The sequence below is a fragment of the Pongo abelii genome, chromosome 7, assembly GCF_028885655.2.
Source record: "Pongo abelii isolate AG06213 chromosome 7, NHGRI_mPonAbe1-v2.0_pri, whole genome shotgun sequence".
NCBI lineage: Eukaryota > Metazoa > Chordata > Mammalia > Primates > Hominidae > Pongo > Pongo abelii.
This window is the reverse complement of record NC_071992.2, coordinates 30,424,893-30,440,887: the sequence shown is the minus strand read 5'-3', so window position 1 is coordinate 30,440,887 and position 15,995 is coordinate 30,424,893.

Sequence of the window (15,995 nt, the reverse complement as noted above, 5' to 3'; positions counted from 1 at the left end):
AGATCGCGCCACTGAACTCCAGCCTGGGCAACATAGCAAGACTCCATCTCAAAAAAAAAAAAAAAATCTTGTGGCCCACTAAGCTTGTTCTACTTCCTGCTAATGGATTATGATACACTTTGAAAACTAGTAGGCTAGAATGAAGAATGGCTCTGTGAAATAGAGAAAAATACATGTGTAGTTCTTGGGGATAACTGAGAAAAATCACGGGAGGAGAGAGGTGGGAAAGGGAAGAGTGAGGAGAGCTGTGCAGATGTCACAAGAACAGAGCAATAAGGGGGCAAAATGACCAGGAATCATTGGCTACCCGAGGGACTCTTAAACACAGACATTTCTGATGTCTGTTTCAAGCTGTTTGCCTTGAAGCATAGCGACCTACTCTTTTTTTTTTCCTTTCTGAGAGCCTATGGATTATATTGAAAGACCTACTCTCTCTTCCTGAACATCAGCTAAGTCTATTCTTTACACAAACGCCTCTGGAAAGTAGGTTTTAGGTGGAAAAGTGGGGGATGGCTGAGTCTCATTTCTGGATCAAGGAAGTGCAGAACCCAGACAGTACTTACAGGGCCTGGGTGAGATCCATCAGCTCAACTCATGGTGGGAGCAGGGCTCACACTCGGGAAGTCACAGAAATGAGTGCATATTCCTGGGCATGCAATGGACACTCTCGCCAATCTTATTTGGAGAGCAAGGTTATACCAGCATCGTCAGACCAAAGAACCCAAATCCTGACTACTCAGTGACAGTTTTGAGAGCAGCAGGAGGCAGCCAAATGCCTGGGCAGATAGGGGTGCATCCCCCGTGAAACCCCACCTGCAAGCTGAAGATAGCTTAAAGCCTGAAAGCCAAGCTACAAGTGAAATCCTCAGACCGGATTAAGAACCTGTCTTCCCACTTGGCGTGCTTTCCTCTGATTAATCCCACCCTTCACCTATTTGACATATACCTGTCCTTTCCTAATTGGTTTCCTACACTGTCATGCCCACCTTTGAGTGGTGTCTTCGCTTTAACCATTTTGGCATACGCACAAACCAATCAGCTTGCATTCCCCATCCTGAGTCCGTAAAAGGTCCCGGACCCAGCCACACAGGGGACTTTCCCGCCATCGGATAGGGGAACTACCCAGAGACCCCGCTCCGTGTCCCCTCTCCACTGAGAGCTGTTCCATCGCTTAATATGATTCTTCTCGGCCCTCCTCACCCTTCAATGTCCAGCATATCCTCATTCTTCTTGGGTGCGGGTATAAGAGCTTGGGAACCACTGAACGCAGGTCCAAGCTATAACACAGGTGAGCTGGGGCATGCCCGTGTGGCCAACCGAGGCCCGGGTGGAATGTTGCCGGCCGAGGGTCCCCAGCTTGCAGAGTGACCAAGAAGAAAAATCTGACATCGGTTTCATACTCAAACAAGAGAGAAGGGCAGAGGAAAAAGGAGAAAGGTATGTGAAGGAGGGGGAGGCCCTTCAAGACAGAAGGAGCACTCCTGGCTAATGGACCTTATAAGGAGCTCTCTTCTGGAACCAGGAAGGGATGAAATAGAGACTGGATGAAACCACATGAGGGGGTGAAGAGAGCTGTGTGGGACAGAGAGTGTTGGGTGGAAGCAGGGAAGATGTGAGGGTCAGGAGAAACATAGGCAGGGATGGATGGGACTCAGAGTGGAAGAAAGGAGAGACTGTGAAGGGAGAGAATGAAGCGGAAATAATGATAATATTGGGAAAACCTATCTAGTGACACAAAAACTGGCCAGGCATGGTGCCTCACGCCTGTAATCCCAGCACTTTGGGAGGCCGAGGTGGGCGGATCACTTGAGGTCAGGAGCTCAAGACCAGCCTGGCCAACATGGTGAAACCCCATCTCTACTAAAATTACAAAAATCAGCCTGGTGTGGTGGTGGGCGCCTGTAATCCCAGCTGCTCGGGAGGCTGAGGCAGGAGAATCGCTTGAACCCAGGAGGCGGAGGTTGCATTGAGCCGAGATCATACCATTGCACGCCAGCCTGGGTGACAGAGCGAGACTCTGCCTCAAAAAAACAAAAAAAAATTGTCCTTAGACAGACAAAAAAGGCACTCCAATTTGGGTTATCACTTAACCCCTGAAGGTCAAGGTAACTTTTGCCAGTCCCTAAAGGTGAAATACGGAAACAACTTCATTGGAGACTGTGTCCCCTGGGTGTAGTAGGCACGGCTTTCCCTGCTCTGTGCTTCATTACTGTACCTTTTCCTCTTACTGTACCAAACACAGTGGCAATGCAAACACAACTATCTGCTGGGTGGAAGAATCTCAGCTCCAGACATGCTATGTTATGCAGGTGGCATCCTCAGAGTTAACAGCTTTGACTTTCTTCTCTGAGTCCATTTCAAATTACACATGTTTTTGGTCTTGTTTTATAACTTTGAAACAAGTCTTTTTAGGACAACGGCTTTGTGCTTGGCTTCCAGCAACTGCAATCATTTTATTGACTCTTAGTTATAGTTTCTGTCTGGATTGTTTTTTGTCATTTTTACTTCTGGCATGGACAGCTAGAGATTCTAACACAGAGTTACCTGTTTCAGCTTCAACGCTGTCATGTCCGTATTGTGTTGGTTCAAATGTCTTTGAGAACTGAGACTCATTCTTCCCAGAGATTCTTATCAGTTACTTTCCTTTCTGTCCTTGTTCCTTACCTAGGCATCTGAGAACGCTTCCTAGATGAGCACATGTTTACTGCATTTGAAAATTAAGCTAGTGTCTAAATCTCTAAATATATCTCAAGATGTAAAGATTTCACTTATTTATTTATGTATTTATTTATTTTGAGACAGGGTCTTGCTCTGTTGCCCAGGCTGGAGGGCAGTGGTGCGATCATAGCTCAGTGCAGCCTAAACTCCTGGGCTCAAGTGATCCTCTGGCCTCAGCCTCCTGAGTCACTGGGACTACAGGCATATGCCACCATGCCCAGCTAATTTTTCTTTTTTTGTAGAGATGGGGGTCTTGCTATATTGTCCAGGCTGGTCTGGAACTCCTGGCTTTAAGTGATCCTCCCACCTTGGCCTCCCAAAGTGCCAGGATTACAAGCATGAGCCACTGTGCCCAGCCCAGATTTTCAACATACCACAATGACAGCATCGTGTCAACAAAAATACCAATATTTCAACACTGAAAAATAATACAGCATACGGGAATATTTATATGCCAAGACATCAGAACGCCACAAAGTGGGGGTGCAGTCTGTACCCTTGAATGTCAAAGGTTGTTCTCTGTAATTGTTGAGGCAAATCATGAAAAGTCTCGCATTGCTCAGGAGCACAGTATCAGACTCTTCCTTTTTTCCCCTGCCTCTGCAGCCACCTGTCCTGGCGGCCCCACAGCCTGCTGAAAGCCAATCCTGTCCACCGACTGGAATTCTTACTCACCTTCCTCACCCGAGCAATATGCAATCTGAAACAGTGACGCTAGAGGGAGACGTTACATTCCAGATGCCTAAGTAGGCCATCCTCGGGAACTTCCCATTAACCGGGTTCCCGGGGGGCAAAGTGAATTGTCACTGGCAAGTCAAAAGCAGCCTGCAACTATCCTCATAAAAAAAATTTTTTTTAAGGAAAAAATATCCGGCTAAGTGGCTTTTAAAATTAGGAACATAGGAAGTCCTAGCCAGAGCAATTAGACAAGTGAAAGAAATGAAAGGCATCCAAATAGGAAAAGAAGTCAAAACTTTCTCTCTTCGCTGACCGTATGATTCTATACCTAGAAAACCCTAAAGACTCCGCCAAAAGCCTTCTGGAACTGACAAGAGACTTCAATACAGTTTCAGGATACAAAATCAATGTACAATTAGCTGGGCGTGGTGGTGCACACCTGTAATCCCAGCTATTTGGGAGGCTGAGGCAGGAGAATCGCTTGAGCCAGGGAGGCAGAGGTTGCAGTGAGTTGAGATTACACCGCTGCACTCCAGCCTGGGCGACAGAGCAAGACTCTGTCTCAAAAAAGAAAAAATCAATTTACAAAAGCCTGTAGCATTTCTATACACCAATTACATTCATGCTGAGAGACAAAGCAATAATGTAATCCCGTTTACCCACACAAAAACAAAATACCTAGGAATACATCTAACTAAGGAGGTGAAAGGAGGAATACATCTAACTAAGGAGGAGAACTACAAAACACTGCTGAAAAAAATCAGAGATAATATAAACAAATAGAAAACCATTCCATGCTCATGGATTGGAAGAATCAATATCCTTAAAATGGCCATGCTGCTAAAAGCAATCTGCAGATGCAATGCTATTCCTATGACACTACCAACGTCATTTTTCACAGAACTAGACAGAACTATCCTAAAATTTCATATAGAACCAAAAAAGGGCCCAAATCACCAAAGCAATCCTAAGCAAAAAGAGCAAAGCCAGAGGCATCACATTACTCAACCTCAAACTATACAACAAGGCTACCATAATGAAAACAGCATGGTACTGGTACCAAAAAAAAAAAAAAAAAAAAAACAGACACATAGACGAATGAAACAGAACAGAGAACCCAGAAATAAAGCTGCACACCTACAGCCATCTGATCTTCAACAAAATCAACAAAAATAAGCAATGGGAAAAGGAACCCCTATTCAATAAATGGTTCTGGGATAGCTGGCTAGCCATATGCAGAAGAATGGACCCCTACCTTTCACCAGATACAAAAATTAACTCAAGATGGATTAAATATCTAAACGTTAAGACCTCAAACTATAATAATCCCAGAAGAAAACCTGGGAAACATCATTCTGGACATAGGCCTTAGTAAAGAATTTATGATTAAGTCCTCAAAAGTAATTGCAACAAAAACAAAAATTGAGAAGTGGGATCTATTAAACTAAAGAGCTTCTGTACAGCAAAAAAAACTGTCAACAGAGTGATCACCTGAGGTCAGGAGTTCGAGACCAGCCTGGCCAACATGGTGAAGCCCCATCTCTACCAAAAATACAAAAATTAGCTGGGCGTGGTGGCATGTGCCTATAGTCCCAGCTACTTAGGAGGCTGAGGCAGGAACATTGTTTGAACCCAGGAGGCAGAGGCTGCAGTGAGCCAAGATCATGCCACTGCACTCCAGCTTGGGCAACAAAATGAGACTTTGTCTCAAAACAAATAAACAACAACAAAAATAAAAAATAAAAACCAGAGTGAACAACCTACAGAATAGGAGAAAATATTTGAAATTATGTATTTGACAAAGGTCTAATATCCAGAATCTACAAGGAACTTAAACAATTCAACAAGGAAATAACCCTGTTAAAAAGTGGGCAAAAGACATGAACAGACACTTCTCAAGACATACAAGCAGCCAAGAAACATGAAAAAAATGTTCATCATCACTAATCATCAGAGAAATGCACATCAAAACCACAATGAGATACCATCTCACACCAGTCAGAATGGCTATTATTAAAAGGTGACGGCAACAACCTATTTCTCTGGGTGCCTTTTTTTTTTTTTTTTTGACATGGAGTCTTGCTCTGTCACCCAGGCTGGAGTGCAGTGGCACTATCTTGGCTCACTGCAACCTCTGCCTCCCAGGTTCAAGTGATTCTCCTGCCTCAGCCTCCCAAGTAGCTGGGATTACAGGCATGTGCCACCACGCCTGGCTACTTTTTGTATTTTTAGTAGAGACAGGGTTTCACCATCTTGGCCAGGCTGGTCTTGAACTCCTGACCTTGTGATCCACCTGCCTTAGCCTCCCAAAGTGCTGAGATTACAGATGTGAGCCACCGTGCCCGGCCTCTTTCGCCTATTAAACTTCTACTAAAAAAAAAAAAAAAAAAGTGAAAAAACAGATGCCAATGAGGCTGTGGTGAAAGGGAGCTCTGGTATGCTGTTGTTGCAAATGTGAATTAGTTCAGCCGCTGTGAAAAGCGGTTTGGAGATTCTCAAAGAACTTAGAACTACCATTTGACCCAGCAATCCCATTACTGGGTATATATCTCAAAGAAAATAAATTGTTCTACAAAAAAACACATGTACTCCTATGTTCACTGCCATTTTTCCATAAAATAGATAACGTGTTTCTATACTCCAGGGATCCAGGAGCCCTAAGTTAACAACTCTTGGTCTAAACAGGGCTACAGAGAAGCAGAAGACAAGGGAAGGAGGCAGAGAGGCAGAAAGATGGAGAGACACACAGAAAGAGCCAGAAGGAAAGCGAGCTAGCAGCAGGGAGGAGGCCCAGCAGCCTCTTCCCCCCAACACTTTCCCCACCTCTGCATGTGCCTGAAGCCCTTGCAAGGCTAAGCCTGGGCTCATCTCTGAAGATGGGCTTCCCTCAGTGCCTCTCTGTGTTGCCCGCCCACCTCTCTCTCCTTATCAAAGCTGGCTCCCCACAGGAAAGGGAGCGCCATGGTCTCAAAACTCACCGAGGTGCGCCATTCCATTGCAACAGCAGGGCTCACAGTCCTGCGGTCTGTTAGGCTGTGCTACCTTGGCTCTCAGGTCCCCTGTTTACCTCTCAAGTCCCCTGTTTCTCATTTGTACAATGGAGGATTCAAATACAGATGCTCCTCAGTGAGGATGGGGTTACATCCCCATTAACCCATTGTAAATTCAAAATATCTTAAGTCGAAAATGCATTGAGGAGGCTGGGTGCCGTGGCTTACTCCTGTAAACCCAGCACTTTGGGAGGCTGAGGCGGGCAGATCACTTGAGGTCAGGGGTTTGAGGTGGAGTTCGACCAGCCTGGCCAACATGATGAAACCCCATCTCTACTAACAATACAAAAATTAGTTGAGTGTGGCGGTGGGCGCCTGTAATCCCAGCTACTCAGGAGGCTGAGGCAGGAGAATCACTTGAACCCAGGAGGCAAAGGTTGCAGTGAGCTGAGATCATGCCATTGCACTCCAGCGTGGGCAACGGAGTGAGACTCCATCTCAAAAAAAAAAAAAAGCGTTGAATACACCTATAGAACATCACAGCCTAGCCACGCCTGCCTTAAATGTTCTCAGAACACTTATGTTAGCTGATAGTTGGGCAAAATAATCTAATACAAGCCTATTTTACATAGAGTGTTCAATACCTCATGTAATTCAGTGAAAATCAGAAAAGTTGTTTGGGTACTGGAAGTATGGTTTCTACTGAATGCATGTTGTTGTTACCAGCATCGTTAAGTCAAAAAATTGTTAAGTTGAACCATCCTAAGTCGGGGACATCTGTAGAGGATAACAGACATTTTTGAATGAATACGATGTCAGCTCAGAAGCGCAGGGGGCAGTGGGAGTCAGGGTGTCATGGACAGACAGCAGGTGCAAAGGCTGCCAGGAAGACCAGCTAAGGCTCCCTCTCTTCTAAGACCTGTGGGTGACAGGAGCAGGGGGACAGAATGAAGGGAACCTCCCTCTTTTGGTGGAGGGAGGAACCTCATTTTTGCACTTCTGCATAGTGTGGTCCTTTGTTTTTTTTTTTTTAGATGGAGACCTCAGGTGATCTGCCCACCTCGGCCTCCTAAAATGCTGGGATTACCGGCATGAGCCACCATACCCAGTCTGCTTAGTGTGGTCTTGTGATTAAAGAAGGTGGTTACTGCAGCGAGGCCATCAACCTTGTGTCTAAATCTGATCTCTGCCCTTGGCCTCTTCCCTTTCCTTGGGTGTCAGCTGTGGGATGGCCCAGAAGGGCATTTTGGAATTGACATCTATCAATTCCAACTTAACTTTTAACACTAAATATCTAGGCTTGGCTCTAGAGCTTTCATTCTAGAGTTCTTGCCAAGAGAAGAAGAGCTACAAGAAAAAGTCCCGTCGGGGATTTGAAGCAGGGCTAACGTAAGGAATAAAGTGGCTGGATTAGGCCCGCCCCTTTACAGGAATAAGGACTGCTGACATAATACTCTTAACGTCCTGTTATTTTCTTATGGGTTATATTTCCTAAGCATCTGGGGGCTGGGGGGCACGTATTGTTCAGAAGAACAGAGACTTTGTTTTAGGTGACTTGGGGCAAACAATGTTCCCATTCAAGGGATCAAGTTGGGAGTACTGGATGGAGGAAAAAGGAATAGATCAAGTGTGAAAATTCGGTGCCAAACAACTTCCACAAGCTTCCTTCCAGCTGATCTGACCCCTTTCAGTGAGATGTGTGAACTACACTGTTGCTTTGAGATCTTTCCACCGAGGTGAACGTGGGAGCCACAGGCATTCCTTCATTTGCAATCCTACAAGACAAGGCTCTGGGCCAAAAGCGAATAATGAGCTCCTCCCCTCCAGTCAGTCAACAGGCGGTGCTCATTAGGAAAGCTCCCTAGAGAGACGCCCTCCTGGGCTTGCCGGCAGGTGTGTCTGCACACTCCCCACCTGCTCCCCATGGCTGAGGCCAGCTGCTAAAGAGAAAAGGCTGCTGGGGCAAAGGGGGAGGGAGGACAAATCGAGAGGCGCTTTAAAGACATCTCGTCATCACCTGCTTACTTGTCTGTCTGGGATACAGAGGGTTTACTTGTTGCCCAGGCGACTCAAAAATCCATGATGTGGGGGGACTGGACACAGGGGCTCATGACTGTAATCCAAGCATTTTGGGAGGCTGAAGTGGGAGGATCACTTGAGCCCAGGAATTTGAGATCAGCTTGGGCAACATGGCGAGACCTCGTATATAAAAAAAACAAAACAAAAAACAAAAAACAATAATAAAAACAGCCGGGTATGGTGGCATGCACCTGTGGTCCCAGCTACTTGGTAGGCTGAGATGGGAGGATCACTGAAGCCAGGGAGGTCAAAGCTGCAGTGAGCTATGATTGCACCACTGCACCCCAGCCTGGGCGACAGAGCGAAACCCTGTCTCAAAAAAAAAAAAGAATCTGTGATGTGGGGAAATGTTTTTTAAAGCATGATCCCTGGGCCACAGAGGGCAGAATCATGTGTGCTTTTAAAATTCAGATTCCTGGATCCTACCGCAGACCTACTGAATCAAAAATCCCTTAGGAATCTGTTTTCTCATAATTGCCCCTCACCTCTCTGGCCTCCAGGTGATGTTGATGCAAAGTAAAATTTGAGAATCTCTGTTCCAATAGAAGGAGCTCTTCTCTGAGACTCACAGGAAGTGGATTTCTAGTCCTGGTTTTCCTTCAAGGGGCCTCAGTTTTATCATCTGTTGGTTTGGATCAGGGGTCAGCAAACCACAGCCCTTGGACCCAATCTGGCCCACAGCCTGCTTTTGTAAATAAAGTTTTATTGGCACATAGCCTTAGCCTTACTCATTTGTTTCTGTATTATCCATGACTACTTTTGTGCTACAACAGCAGAGCTAAGGGGTTGTGACAGAGACTGCTGTGGGGCCCTAACAAATCAATAAGTTAACAGGAAGTAGGAAGGAGCCAGGCTAGCAGAACAGGGACCTAATCCAGGGACCTAACCCTGTTTGCAACCCCTTTATGTGAAAAACCACAGCCATTATCTTGCAACTCCAGAAATGAAGGTGTGTGAGTTGCAAGAAGGCTAAGATCAGCAAAGTGTTTCCCTCAGGGACCTGGAAAGGTCTGGCAGTTATAATTCACCCCAGCATATTCTAAACGTATATAGCCAAATCTTATTTGCACGTAACCCCTTCTAGCACGACTGTGTACAGCTTCCCTCCGGCCCCTGCATCTTTGCAGACAGCCCCTTCTCTCTGTGCTGCCCCTTGCATTCTTGCAACTTATTCTCATCCTTTCTCTAATATATCTTCCTTTCTTTACCCATGACTGTCTTGGTAAATACTTTTACCACCCGTGACGACACGGGCCCCAGCAGTCACACCCAAGACAACTGTCACAATTAGCCTGAAATGTTAACTGTGTGCCCTTTACAGAAAAAGCCTGCCAGTCCCCAGGTTGGATGATTTCTAAGCACTTTTCCAATCCTGAGATTCTTTTCAAAAGAATGAATTCCTCCCTCCATAGACATATTTATATTGTTCCTGCATCAAGAATTTCTTTTATTTTTGACATGGCCGGGAAGAGTGAGGAAAACCAGGGATGGCAGAGGAAGACAACAGTTGGAGCCTGAGAATTAGGCGATTAGTACCACTGAAAAGACGAACGAAGGGGGAATTGAAGAGAAGGCAGGATTCCTTTCTCAGAGTTTGTTTTAAACCAGTGAAGAGTGGTCTGGTCTAAAACTGTGAAGTATCGGGTTAGTACAAAAGTAATTGCGGTTTTTGCCATTACTTTTCATGTCAAAACCCGCAATTACTTTTGCATCAACCTAATAGATGAAATTGGTTTTGGTGCCTACAACTTTTCGCCTAGCCTCATTCAGAACACTTTCCAGGCTTAGAACTTACATCTCCAGACCGAACCCTTATATTTCCTTCTACCTTACAAAATTTCCTATATTTATCTCATCCATTCCAAAATAAAGATGTTAATCTGTAAATTAATCCATGCTGATAAGCTAATGGGGAAGAGAAAAAAGCCCACTCTCAAGTAGAAAAAGGAATTTTAACTGCATTTCTGTTGTCTAATGGTTAGACTCTAACCTATGCGCCACTCTGATGTTGAGAATTTCAGTGTAATAAGTGAATTGAGCATCTACTGGGTTCTAGGACTTGGGCTACGTGCCCTGCCGCCATCTATAGCATTCTCCCCACTTCTTGTTGCAACATCTCTTTACCACTCCCTCTCCCTCCTTCATGTGCTAAAGACTGCAGCACCTGGTCCAAGGTTTCTTCTGCAACCTGGTTCCTGCCGCTGCCTCAGCAGCTTCAAGGTCTAGGCCAACAATACATCCAACACTGAAGCCTCTTGGTTACCTGATACCCTCATCTCCAATGACCATCTCCTACGCTCCACCTTGGTCACCATCTCCCACAGTCAGACCCTGGACTTCTTATCTCCAGAAATTGGAGCCAGAGTCACTCAAAGCCAGAGTGTCCGCTCACTGCCCCCACGCCCAACACATACCACTGACTATTTGTTGTTGTTGTTGTTGTATTTTTAGTAGAGACGGGGTTTCACCATGTTAGCCAGGATGGCCTCGATCTCCTGACCTCGTGATCCGCCCGCCTTGGCCTTCCAAAGTGCTGGGATTACAAGCATGAGCCACCGCACCCGGCCCCAACACCACTGACTTTTTAACTCACACTACCCACTTTTTAAGCCTGTCGTTAACTCTTCCTAGGATTATGACTTATTGCAGGCAACAAGCCTAGAGAGACAAGAGGACCCAAACAGAGCCTCATGACCATTAGTTCATGACAGAATCCAAGATATCCCCAAAAATTGCCAAGAGGGAAGAGAGCTGAGTCGGCAATCTGGGTCTGGTTGAGGGACCTTGGGAGGCCCCACAAAACTATTAGATGGGGAGAGATATGATTGGGTTGGGCACTGAAATAATGAGTAGCACTAATAAAATACATTCATATATAGAGATATTTTTAGATGGAGTCTCACTTTGTCGCCCAGGCTGGAGGGCAGTGACACAATCTTGGCTCACTGCAACCTCTGCTCCTGGGTTCAAGCAATTCTCCTGCCTCAGCCTCCTGAGTAGCTGGGACTACAGGCATGTGCCACCATGCCCAGCTAAGTTTTGTATTTTTAGTAGAGACGGGTTTTCGCTATGTTGGTCAGGTTGGTCTCGAACTCCTGACCTCAAGCAATCCACCCGTCTCGGCCTCCCAAAATGCTGGGATTACAGGCGTGGGCCACCGCGCCTGGCCCATAAAATACATTAATATGTTTAAGTTCAAATAGCATTTTAGGCAAAGCGCAGTGGCCCATGCCTGTAATCCCAGCACTTTGGGAGGCTGAGGTGGATTATTTGAGCCCAGGAGTTCAAGACCAGCCTGGGCACCACATAGCTGGGCCCTGTCTCTACGAAGAAATTTAAAAAAATTAGCTGGGCATGGTAGTGCATGCCTGTAGTTCCACCTACCCAGGAGGCTGAACGGGAAGGATTGCTTGAGCCTGGGTGGTTGAGGCTGCAGTGCACCGTGATTGCACTGTTGCACTTCAGCCTGAGTGACAAAGTGAGAACCTGTCTCTAAAAAAAAAAAAAAAAAAAAAAAAAAATTAGCATTTAAAAAATAAGTAACTTATTCTGCGGAAAACACAGTTTCACTAAATTACAGATTATTTTAACATTAATTATAAGTTACAGCATAAGGTATAACAGAAAGTAAACAGGCTGGGCATGGTGGCTCATGCTGAGTCAGGAGGATTACTTGAGCCCAGCAGTTCAAGACCAGCCTGGGCAACAGAGCAAGACCTCATCTCTACAAAAAAACTAAAAACTCAGCCGGGTGTGGTGGTGCACACCTGTGGTCCCAGTTATCAGGAGGCTCAGGTGGGAGGACTGCTTAAGCCCAGGAGGCAGAGGTTGCTGTGAGCTGAGATTGCATCACTGCACACCAGCCTGGGGATACCCTGTCTTAAAAAAAAAAAAAAAAAAAGTGTAAGGAATGATAGAATTTGCAAAATCAACTATTTGGCAGCTGTCATAGTAATACTTTGCTAACATTTATTCAGGTAAAACTCATAGAAGGATGTGGGTAAAAAAAAGCAAGTGGGTAAAAATTTGTTGAGGAATAGAATATATACATGGGCTCAAAGTATCTGTTTACAATTTGAATGGGATCCGTGGATTACATGGTAGTACTGTATCAATGTTAATTTCCTGATATTGATTGCTGTAACTTTTATCATTTTCTTCCTTCTGCTTCCTTGGGGTTTAATGTGCTCTCTCTTTTTTGGTAAAAATTTAGGTTATTGATTTGAAAACCTTTTTTTTTCAATGTAGTTTACAGCTATAAATTTCCCTTTAAGCTATAAATTTCCCTCCTTTCACTATATCCCATAAGTTTTGGTATGTTGTGTTCTTATTTTCATATATTTCAAAGTATTTTCTAATTTCCCTTCTGATTTCTTATTTGAGCCATTGGTTATTTAGTTCTTGTATGTTTAAAGCTTTTTTTTCTAAAGCTTCAATACTTAAAGATACACTTTAGCTGAATATAAAATTCTTTCTTTTCTTGAGTTTCCTAAAAATTAGGCTTTATGTTGGCCTTGCTTTGTATTGCTTTAGAGAAGTTTAATGCCAGAATAATTCTCTTGTCTTTTTAAGTTAGTTGACTTTTTTTTTCTTCTCAAGACTCTCAGGGTTTTTTCTGTGTCCTTAAAGTCTGATCATTTTACCAGATGCTTTAGTTAACCAACCACCCCAAAACTTAGTGACTTAAGACAATAATGATTTATTATATCTCATGATTCTGCAATTTGAGTTGAAATTACATGTGCAATCCTTCTGCTACCCATGGTCTCTGTTGGGACACTCACATATTTATTGCCTTAGCTAGCTAGGGTGGCTAAAACACAGGGTAGCTGGGCCTCTTTATATGGGGGCTCATGGCTCCAAATAGGAGCATTCCAAGAGGACAACCCTTAATATACAAACACTTAACAAGCACCTGCTTGCAACATGCTGATGTCTTATTGACCAAAGCAACTCACATGGCCAAGCCAGAGTCAGTGTGGGAGGAGATTACAAAGGATGTGAATGCCAGGTGGTGTGATTCATTTCGGTTACAGCCACAGTTTACCTTGCCAGGATATGTTTCAGAATTGATAATTCCAAATCAGTTTTCTCAGTACCCAGTGGACCCTATCAATATGTAGACTCAAGTCTTCTTATATTTCTGGGTAGCGTTCTGTTTTGGTTTTTCTCAGCTTTGCAGATATTATTTTTGGGCGGTGGTGATGGAAATTTTACCGGCCAAAATCTTTTGCTTTTCTTTTTCTGTTTCATTCTTGAAGTAGGTTTATATAAGTGAAGACTGTTTACATCTATGCGTTTCCTGAGCAGGGTTGGTGGTGAGTTTGGGAGCATCCTCTTCTGATGGTGTAGTAAAGTACATTTCTTCAATGGGCAGCTTTTGGGAAGGAGTCAAGGGAAGGGTTTAGCTGTCCTTTGACTTTTTGGTTTTCTTTCATTTTGCAAGATTCTGAAACTTCCCCTCATGATTCTTTTCCCCTTTACTACTCAGTTTCCACAGGGCACTTCTGCCTCTCCTACTCCCCATTTTTTTACTGTCTTTGCCCTGAGAAGATGACTACGTCCTCGAATTTTGCATGTACTCTTAAGGTCCTGTGACCTCTAATCTGACAAGACTCTTTTCCAATATTTTCATAATGTGAGTGGAACTTTGATTTTAGCTCAATCCCCTTTTCTCTTTCTCTCTTTCTCTCCCTATTTTTTTTTTTTTTTTTTTTTTTTGAGACAGAGTCTTGCTCTGTCACCCAGGCTGGAGTGCAGTGGTACGATCTCGGCTCACTGCAACCTCTGCCTCCCGGATTCAAGCGATTCTCCTGCCTCAGCCTCCCAAGTAGCTGGGACTACAGGTGTGCACCATTATGCCTGGCTAATTTTTGTATTTTTAGTAGAGATCGGGTTTCACCATGTTAGCAAAGCTGGTCTCGAACTCCTGACCTTAAGTGATCTACCTGCCTCAGCCTCCCAGAGTGCTGGGTTTACAGGCATGAGCCATTGCGCTGGGCCCCTTTTCTCTCTTAAGTGCAGTTTTTCTAGACCCTCTGGCTCTCTGCAAAGTTTGGCAATGAGGTCTCAAGAGAAATCTCTGCTGTAGGACAGTGTTTACTTTCCTGCTTTAGGTAATTTGAAGTTTGCGGTGTTTGTCTTCTTCTTATGCTAAACGTGTGTGATGAGTATGGTTGTATTCTTTTTGTTGAAAAACAGTAAGAGGTAGATATGGAGGGACTTGGGGTAGGTGGCCACAGTGATCTTGGCTACCCAGATCATTTGAGCCCTCATTCTTTTTTTTTTTTTTTGAGATGGAGTCTTGCTCTGTCGCCAGGCTGGAGTGTAGCAGAGCCATCTTGGCTCACTGCAACCTCCACCTCCCAGGTTCAAGCAATTCTCCTGCCTCAGTCTCCTGAGTAGCTGGGATTACAGGTGCGCGCCACCACACCCAGCCAAGTTTTTTGTATTTTTTTTTTAGTAGAGACAGGGTTTCATCATGTTGGCCAGGTTGGTCTCGAACTCCTGATCTCTGGTGATACGCCTGCCTTGGCCTCCCAAAGTGTTGGGATTACAGGCGTGAGCCACCGTGCCCTGCTGAGCCCTCATTCTTGAGAGATAGTTTAGCTGGCTGATAATTCCTGGTTTACAGTTGCTTTTCTTTGAATAATGTAAAATATATTCCCGAATCCTGACTTCCGCTATTGCTGTAAAGAAACCAGCCGTTGGTGTAATTGCTATTCCTTTATGATTGATCTGTCTCCGTTCTGGCTGCTTCATTTTTTCCCTTCTGGTATTCTTCCACTTTCAAGGTGTCCAAAGGCACTTAAAAAAATTACTCATCTTAGCATTGACTTGGCTCCATGGACTTGATGATCAATATCTTTCAACAATTCTAGAAAATTCTTAGCTCTTAGCACTTGAAATGTTTCTTTTTCCCATTACTTTTTCTAGAATGCTGATTTAATGTCATTTCACATCTATTTCTTTGTCTTTCTGTGCTGCATTTGGGATAACTTCTTCAAATTAATCTTGTGTTAGTTATTTGTTGTGGCATAACAAATTTCTCCAAAAGGGAGCAGCGTAATGCAGCAAAGGTTGATCATTTCACAGTTTCTGAGAGTCAGGAGTCCAGGCGTGGCTTGGTTTGGTGGTTCTGGCTTAGCGTCTCACAAGGAGCCGTCAGCCAGGGCTGTGGTCGTGTGAGGGCATCACCAGGGCTAAAGTAGCTGCTTCCAAGGCCTTGGCTTGCCCCAACGCCTTAGCTCCTTGTCACCTGGCCTCTCCACAGGGCTGCTGGAGTGCCCTCATGACATGACAGCTGGCTTCCCCAGAAAGGGATCCAAGAGAAACAGCAAGAAGCTGCCGGAAGCCACAGTGACTTCTATGAGCTTATCTCCAAAACCGTAGAGCTTCACTTCTGCTTTATTTTATTTGTTAGAAGCAAAAAGCTAAAGAATTCTGGACATTAAAAAAAAATCACTTTTTTATTTCACTAATCTCTCATCAATTGTTTCTTCTGTTGTTTCTAATTAAATTGTTTATACC